This window comes from Mytilus galloprovincialis, chromosome 11 (assembly GCF_965363235.1).
Source record: "Mytilus galloprovincialis chromosome 11, xbMytGall1.hap1.1, whole genome shotgun sequence".
NCBI classification, from domain to species: Eukaryota; Metazoa; Mollusca; class Bivalvia; order Mytilida; family Mytilidae; genus Mytilus; species Mytilus galloprovincialis.
Window position 1 is genome coordinate 21,821,382 of NC_134848.1, and position 8,323 is coordinate 21,829,704.

An 8,323-nucleotide genomic window follows, 5' to 3' on the forward strand; every position below is an offset into this window, starting at 1 on the left:
CTATGTTTTACCCCTAATATCCAGAAATTCCGCTAAGACTTATTATTGACCCCCGCTAACCTCTATGCATACTCCCGTTCACCCCTTACATGCATTCTCGTCATCCCATTGTTCTCTTACTCGTATCCACGTCCTCATTCTATTATTCTGACAAAATCAATTGGCACAGATTCGAAGGGAGAGGGGATTGATAGAAAACAATCCTATACAATTATTAACTTTTGTTTTAATTTTATTATAAAGATTCGTTTTTGTTGTCTGGTCATTGACGTCATGGTAGTTAGTCAAACCTGCAAAGTAGAAAATAAGATATGAATTATATGTAGGACGGATACTATAGTTTTCATACATTAAAATCAATTAGTGAAATATAAGAAAAGAATGAGTGTTACTAGTTAATGACTTTTCTCTTTTTATGAGTATTGTTACGAAATATTTATAAGACGTATTCAAGACAGGTGTATACGGGGGCGCCGAATGGGACTCTTGTGGTCTTGTACTCGAAATTAAATTTTGTACGGACAAAAATGAGTTCAGTTAAAAAAAATTGTAGCATACTACAAATTTAATTTTGTCATACAAAATTATCTTTCAGTGGACAAAAGTTAGTTTTGTCATGACAAAATTCATTTTTGGAACACAGACTTTACTTTTGTTACCTAATTTGAAAGTTGGGCGACAAAAGTATGTTTTGTATGCAAATTACTTAAGCTTAGATTCTGTGAACTAATTTGCATACAGAACTGAGATTTTGTCACAAAACTCAATTTTGTGTTTATTTTTTGTGTAGGAAAAAAATGAGTTTTGTTAAACAGAAGTGAAAATTTAACACAAAAGTCAATTTTGTGCCAGAAAGTCAATTTTGTAACACAAAATTATTTTTGTCAAACAAGTCAATTTTGTCTCACAAAGGTAAATTTTGTGTACACAAAAATAAACACAAAATTGAATTGGTACATGTAGACCAATTTCAATTTTGTTTTTATTTTTGTGTTGACAAAATTAACTTATGTGACACAAAATTAAATTTTGTAATGACAAACGACAATTTTGTAGACAAAATTTATTGTTTTTACACAAAATTGAATTTTGTAATGACAAAATTCATTTTTGTAGACAAAATTCAATTGTCATGACAAAGTTAAATTTAATTTTTTTTTGTGTAGACAAAATTGAGTTTTGTTAAACAGAAGTGAAAATTTAACACAAAAGTTGTATGCAAATAAGTTTATATTTGCATACCTATTTGACAAAATTAAATTTTGTCAAATGAATTTTGTCTACAAAAAATTAATTTTGTCTTGACAAAAATGAAATTTGTCTTGACAACAATGAATTTTGTCTTGACAAAAAATGAATTTGTCATCACAAAATAGAAGTTCTCAAAAAACAAGTCTGTATCACATAGTTTTGTAAGACAGAAATGAGTTTGTTATGACAGAATTGAATTTTGTACAAAACCACAAGAGTCCCATTCGGCGCCCCGTAGTGTACAATGGTGTATGATCATGATTTGTATTGTTTATCACAACAAACTTTAATTCCTAATTTTTAACTTAAATTCAAATTGACAAGACAATTACTTCATTAATAAGAGGGTTTTGGAAATTGACCCTGCTATTTTACTGTCTATTTATTATGTTTATCATATTTTTGTAAATGTTAAAACCAGGTCCCACCCACTATTTTTTTTCTTTTTAATGTCCTGTACCGAGTTAGGGTAATACCGTTGTTATCTGCAGACCGTTTCTTTGTTGACGTTTGCTTTTGTTGAAGTTCATTGTTTCACAATTAATGTATTAAAAGATAACAACTAATTCTAACAATTAAAAGAAATAGCAAAACATCGTTCCATATAGCAACAGTAGCGTTTGATTTCAATCTGTCTGTGCATTCACTGATTATAGTTAAATTGTTGCATGGTTGATTTTGAGTATTCAAATTTACACTTTTAAGTTTTGAACTTGAAGATTGGCGCCATGGAAAATGAAGTTATTTTCTATGAGTAGAAAGCGGGTTGCAGGTCGGTGACTAGAACATTAACTAACGGGCCGATACGTCATGGGCAATCTGTAGCATTAAACATTCTGGGGTCACTAGCAATACTAAAATTATATCGGCTGTTGGCGGCCCTTTAAAGCGATAATCGTATAGTCCATAAATACAGATTACCGATATCTGTTGAGCTGTTATGGTATGATAAGACACCCTATTGCAGAAAAAAAGTGGGTATGTCTTTTTTTTTTATTCTGGTTCAGGAAAATGATGATGTGTGACATACTGTCCAGTTTTGTTCAGTTTGTCATTTGTTTTATACATCATTGATTTGAATTATGTAACTACGTTGAATAGAAACTTTTTTTCTTGGATTCGTAATATTTTGTTATATAACATATGTATTTGTTGTTTCATTTCAGAATGAAACTAAACTTAAACGTTATACACTTTCCTACCTTAATTCGCATATACATTGTGTTTCCCATTCGCAAGAAACTTTCGGGATGTCAATCCAGGAAAAACAATCGCAACTTTTACGGATGTCAATCCATTTATCAAGATTTAAAAATATCATAGCACAACTGCCAACTGCAGTCTTGTCAGGTTTGGTCGGATGCCAGTCGTTAAACATGTTTGAGTCGGTTGTATTTTTAGATTGCCATTCATAACTTATGCCATTCCTTGACTCTAATCCAATCAAAGGATAGGATAAACCTACAACAAGTAGTAAAACAAACTATATGCATATAAAACAAACGCCTACAAAGTGTGCCAAAAAACAAACATCAATATATTAATATTAAAAAAAAACAGTCAATGTTAACGTATCCATAAATAACACACTTCCTTTATCAGTATGATTATGACGTAAAATGAAACATATTTATTCTGATTTACCTAAAACAATCTCGAAATTCATAAAACTAAAACCAAACTTCTCTGCAGATTTAAAACAGTGTTTTGTCGATATTAAGAGTAGTTTTTGACTATTATATATATTTCCAGTCGTGTATCACCCTCACTAATGATCCAATGGGTGGATCTGTCATACATTTCTAACTTTTTGGACTTATTGATATATCTGTAGCTATTCATTACTTTGTTAACTACTTTTTTCGTTTAAGTAGAGATGTGTACCAAATGAATGCACTACAAGATTTCAACAAGGGGCCTTTTTAATTTAGATAGATTTGCTCCAAATCATGAACATGACAGTTAATTTTCCATTGGTTAGATGTGTTTGAGTTTTTCCAAATAACCAAGGACTGTCCGTTTTGAATTTTCATTTGGATTCGGTATTTTTCTAATTTAACTCATTTACTCTTTACACAACGAGTAATCTTCAATGTAAAACAAAACTCATCATAGATGCCTGGATAACATTATTTATTTACGCTAGACGCGCTTTTCGTCTATAAAAGACTCATTAGTGACGCTCGAATCCACCAAAGATAAAATAAGACAAATAAAGTACGAAGTTGAAGAGCATTGAGGACCAAATTTCCTTAAAGTTTTGCCAAATACAGCTAAGGTAATCTATTCTTGAGGTAGAAAAGCCTTAATATTTCAAAAATTTTACGTACTTATAAACGGTTCTTCGGAACATTTAATGAAGCTTGCATTAGCTTTTGAGTTGTATAACGTTAATAAAATTGTACTGAATGTGTGAACTCAACTATTCTGTTTAATGTAATACAGCTTAGTGTGCTGGTCTCTGGAGTTCATGTTTAATTGTGAAACAAGGGCAAGTTCAACCTTAGGAAACCTTAAAAAAAATCGGTTTGATCACATTTGCTTCAGAAAGGGTAAGTATATCCCGCTCGACATGATGCATCCAATACCGTATAGCGGATTATTTTCCCGGGTGTAAAATTTCGCGATATTAATTGAAAAAGGTCTACGAAATATTCTGGCGGTTTTTATTTTAACGGATTCAAAATATTTTTTAATACCTTTTCATGTTCACTTTTAAATTGGCGGAATCGCCTCTATCGTTGGAAAAAATCATATAGTCATTTGAACTCATTAGTCGAACACAAATTGATAACGCCAAAAAAAAAAATAATCAAAAACTGTCTAAAGATAAACACTTGTAAACAAACCAATACATAAAAAACTAGAGACTGAGAAACTGAAACCTCACAATAAACCAGGGTTGATATCAGGTGTTTCAAAAGGGTAAGTAGAACATGTTAGATATGTGACATATGCCATGTTGCTCATGTGAAAAATATGTTTTGTAACCCTTGGATTAATTTATTTTTGATAAGTTGCATGCAAAAACTTGATTTACCTTGTTGTTCAATTATGCTATAGAATTTCAATACAATGGTATGTATCTTTTTGAATTTTGAATTTTATGCATTTTTAATGCATTGTTTATTTTTATGTATACTATTTATTTTTTTTTAACTTCTCTGTAACCTTTGTACTTGCATGGTTTTATGAGAATAAACTATCTATCTATCTAATTTTAAGATCAATTTGAATAATATTGCTAACCATTTTCTCTCAAAGCTGAATATATGAATCTGTTTTCTTCTTTGTTATTTATTTCAACAAGAGTACTACACATAGAAGAGCAAAACTCCTGCAAAACATGATTTGAATACACAGTTACCAGCGTTACATAGTTTAACACAACTAATCGTAAATGACAAGTGTACTTCAATGATATAGGCATATAAGTACAACCCAATTAACACGAAAAGGCACACCTTACATATCATGCACACATTAAATGAATTATTCTGTCATCGATCTTTACTGTAAAATGTATAAATCTATAAAATTTCCCATCTGTGCATTTCCATTCTCAATTTGATACTAGTATATACCAATTTACCTTTGCCTTGTCGTAACCATCGACATTTTTAACAAATATGTATATTGAACCACTGAATGAACGTACTTCAGCTACGCCAAAACCATTTCCATTTGAAACACCTAAATGTATATAATTGTGACATGTAACTATACATATAATAGTAATGAATATTTCATTATTTGAGATATATCTCTAAATTGCCCTGTTTTTTTACAAGATTTTGTTTCGTTATGATTTTAGTTCCTTTGTCTAATTTAATTCAGAATAAACCCTATGTAATCAGGTGTTGTGTTCATATATACAAATATTGATATCAATATTTATATGAAAGTAATAATTAAATATATATGACCATTTCTTTGTCGCCATATTAAGTTAAAGATAAAGTTATTTAACCTTCAGCTTGGTTTTGGTTCTAAAACATAGTTGACGGAGTGTTGATAATTTCTATAGTTTATTTAGCCAATAACATATTTGCCTATAAAATTATAAAGGCCTGTATTTATCTGACAAAACAAGAAAATCCTGAATGTTGTTTTTAAAACAGAATGCCTATCGGAGCTTTTTTGCCGAAGTTTTAACTACGTTTTTCAATTTATTTGTAAAACGATTCTCATAAATTAATATCAAGCAAAGAGATGAAATATTATATAAAACACAAGTATTACATATAGCCTTTATTGGACTCCATACACCATCATCTAAACACGTTATGATGTCATTTCCCATTAGAAAATAACCAACTGAGCACGTCACTTTTCCTGTACTCCCAACAAATCTTCCTTCTGCAGTAACTGTCATGTTGGCACATGTTCTGGTAGACGGGTTTGGGCACTCAACTACAGATATATTTAGAACGATACATCGCATGGAAAATAGAAACCCTAATCATAAGATACAAAGTGTTTTGGTGTATTCAATGCTGTTCTTCTTTGTTTTATTTTTGGGCTTTTCTCTTGTTTCGTCACTGCTTTTTCTTTTTCAGAAGAAACTCGCGACTAGCGTACACAATTGTTATCCTGGTGTCTTAGATGATTTAAATAGTATTGCAACATCAATTCCTATGATTACAAATTTGTTACCAAAAGTCTGATTGCTATAATTTCATATATATACATAACCTTTTGTCTTCGGAAAGCCCTTTTTGGATTACTAACAAAACACCCTTTTTATTATTTATCTAGACACGTTGAATTAAGATAAAGTATTTTTGTTTATAATTTAAATGTGTGAATATCTTATTATACATGTTATAGATGTTATAGCAAAGTAAAAAAATAAAAACATATTGTTCATAATATGGACTGAAATATAATTTTGTATTGGAATTCCTTTTGTGTCTCAAACTGTGGCATTTGTACTATGGAAATCACATCATAGACTTGTGCTTTTACGGCAATGTTCGACTGTATGACAGTTGTTTAAAGTTTTGGAATATTAATTATATTGGACGGTCAACAAAGTATAGACATAGTAATAACTTACCAACAGCTGGTCTCTTGTGACATCTTTTTCTTTTCACTGAAAATATTATTATTTTGTTTTATCCATTTGAAGAAATAGAAGCTTTTTTCACACAGTTCATTTGAGATAACAATCAATTGTTTTTATAATTAAATAGAATAAAAATTGTACAATAAAGGTACTATTTGTAAAAATGATAGATCTTTAATCGTATCTTATACATATTTTGTATATTTGTGATCAATTTTCAGATTAATAGTAAAACAAAATTCCTATAAATGTGATCATTAAATGTTAAATGTTCGACTTTTTTGAAAATTGATGTAATTGTGCAACACAATTATGGCCGGTGGCTTCATTTGATACACATTCGAATGTTGGAATTAATGATGTATACATTCAACATGGATTATTTTGTTAATAGTCTAAATGGTCAATCCCGTTGAACATGATATTCTGGGAATATTTCCATGACGAGAAATAAGTTTAACATGTTTAAAATGAAAACAAAAATGATAGTATAACTCGACCCAAATTGTTTAAGGATGTATGCTCCTCCATTTTTTGACTTTTTTGCCAGATTTTCGGAATCCTCTGGTTTTATCCATGTATTGTCATTAAAAAAATGTGCCCACTAACCCCTACTTTTTTTTCATAATTTTATTACATAAAGTTTAAAAAGCCATATTTCAAAATTTTATAAAATTCTTGTTATTTTTTCATAGTTTTTGAAACAAATAAGGTGCCAATGTTAAATATATGAAAAATCTAGAGAGAATTATTTCCCGCCAAATTTTCAATGGCTTATATCTCGAAAATGAGCACACGGACCCTCCTTTTTTTTCGACTTTTTGAGTTTCTTTATTAATATTCTATCAATTCATAATAGTCTTTTAAAAAGCTTGTTATTTTTTAACAGAGTAGCGAACATCCTTAATCAAACATCAACATAGATGTAATGGTTATCTTGAAATTCAAATATTGAAAGTTGGGCACATTTGTATTTCGCGACCTTTGTAATGACGCCATTTCCAAAATGTGTGGTGGCCATCTTGAAAAATCGATTTTTTTTTCTGGCCAGCAGCGGATTTTTTATAAGTATCATTTAGTTAACCTTTATACCAAATTTCATGCTTGTATCACGATTTGCACAATTATGTCCATAATATCTCCCACTACTTGTGTCAGAAAGTAATTTGTTCTTTTCCTATGAAATTTTAAAAAGTATGGTTTCAACATTGTATAAATAAAAACAATAAAAAAAAGATTTTTGCTATTTTTTTTGTTTTAAAGATAATACAGTATTTGCTGCTATATCTCTCAGAATTAAGTGGGATATGAATAAAAATATGACATTTGAGTTTTGGAATACTCCATCGCTTTCATTACTTCTCGAAACTAGTTTTATACAAAATTTCCATTTGAAGATGTTTATAGAATTATACCATGTTGTCATCTTTATTTAAACGCAAGTGAAAAAAAACTGGACAAAGAAGTTTATTAGGAATCAGAGACTAAATGTTTAACATATTTCTGGAATGTACATGTTAACGTTATGTTGCAAAAAAATTCTGGCTATCCTATGCAAACTGTTCTAGAAATAATGGAATGTCTGGTCTTTTATCGCAAAAGAAGTATAGTAATTGTTCAGTTTATCTGGTGCTTTTGTTAATAATAAAACAATTAGTGTGCGTCTTTAAAAGTGCTATGCACACAAATGTAAATATCAGAACGTGTTGCCTGGAAAACCTCGTTTGATATATTATTTGAAATATTGGATAAATATAGAAAACACTGCGTTTGTTTCTGAATTAAGGCACGAACAGTATTAAGAAATAGATTTAAAACGACAATTGTATGAAGAATTTAAAGTATTCCATTTACATATCAGTTTTAAAATATTATTAGTTACATAGTGTGCTTGTGACTTAATATGATATATACAGGGTAAGTAAATTCCATATGGGGTTCGAGTGACCTAATATGATATATACAGGGTCAGTAAATTCCATATGGGGTGAGAGCTTCGCTCTC

The 8,323-nt window shown here is 29.9% G+C and overlaps 1 long non-coding RNA gene across 1 annotated transcript; it reads right to left on the bottom strand.

The window, feature by feature from the left end:
• Positions 1-206: 206 nt before the first annotated feature.
• On the bottom strand, positions 207-4,688 carry LOC143051870 (uncharacterized). The gene is made up of 3 exons (XR_012970931.1): positions 4,501-4,688; positions 2,454-2,712; positions 207-290 (listed from the first exon to the last, which is right to left on the bottom strand). It is a non-coding gene; the product is annotated as an uncharacterized LOC143051870 (long non-coding RNA).
• Between the last annotated feature and the right edge of the window lie 3,635 nt (positions 4,689-8,323).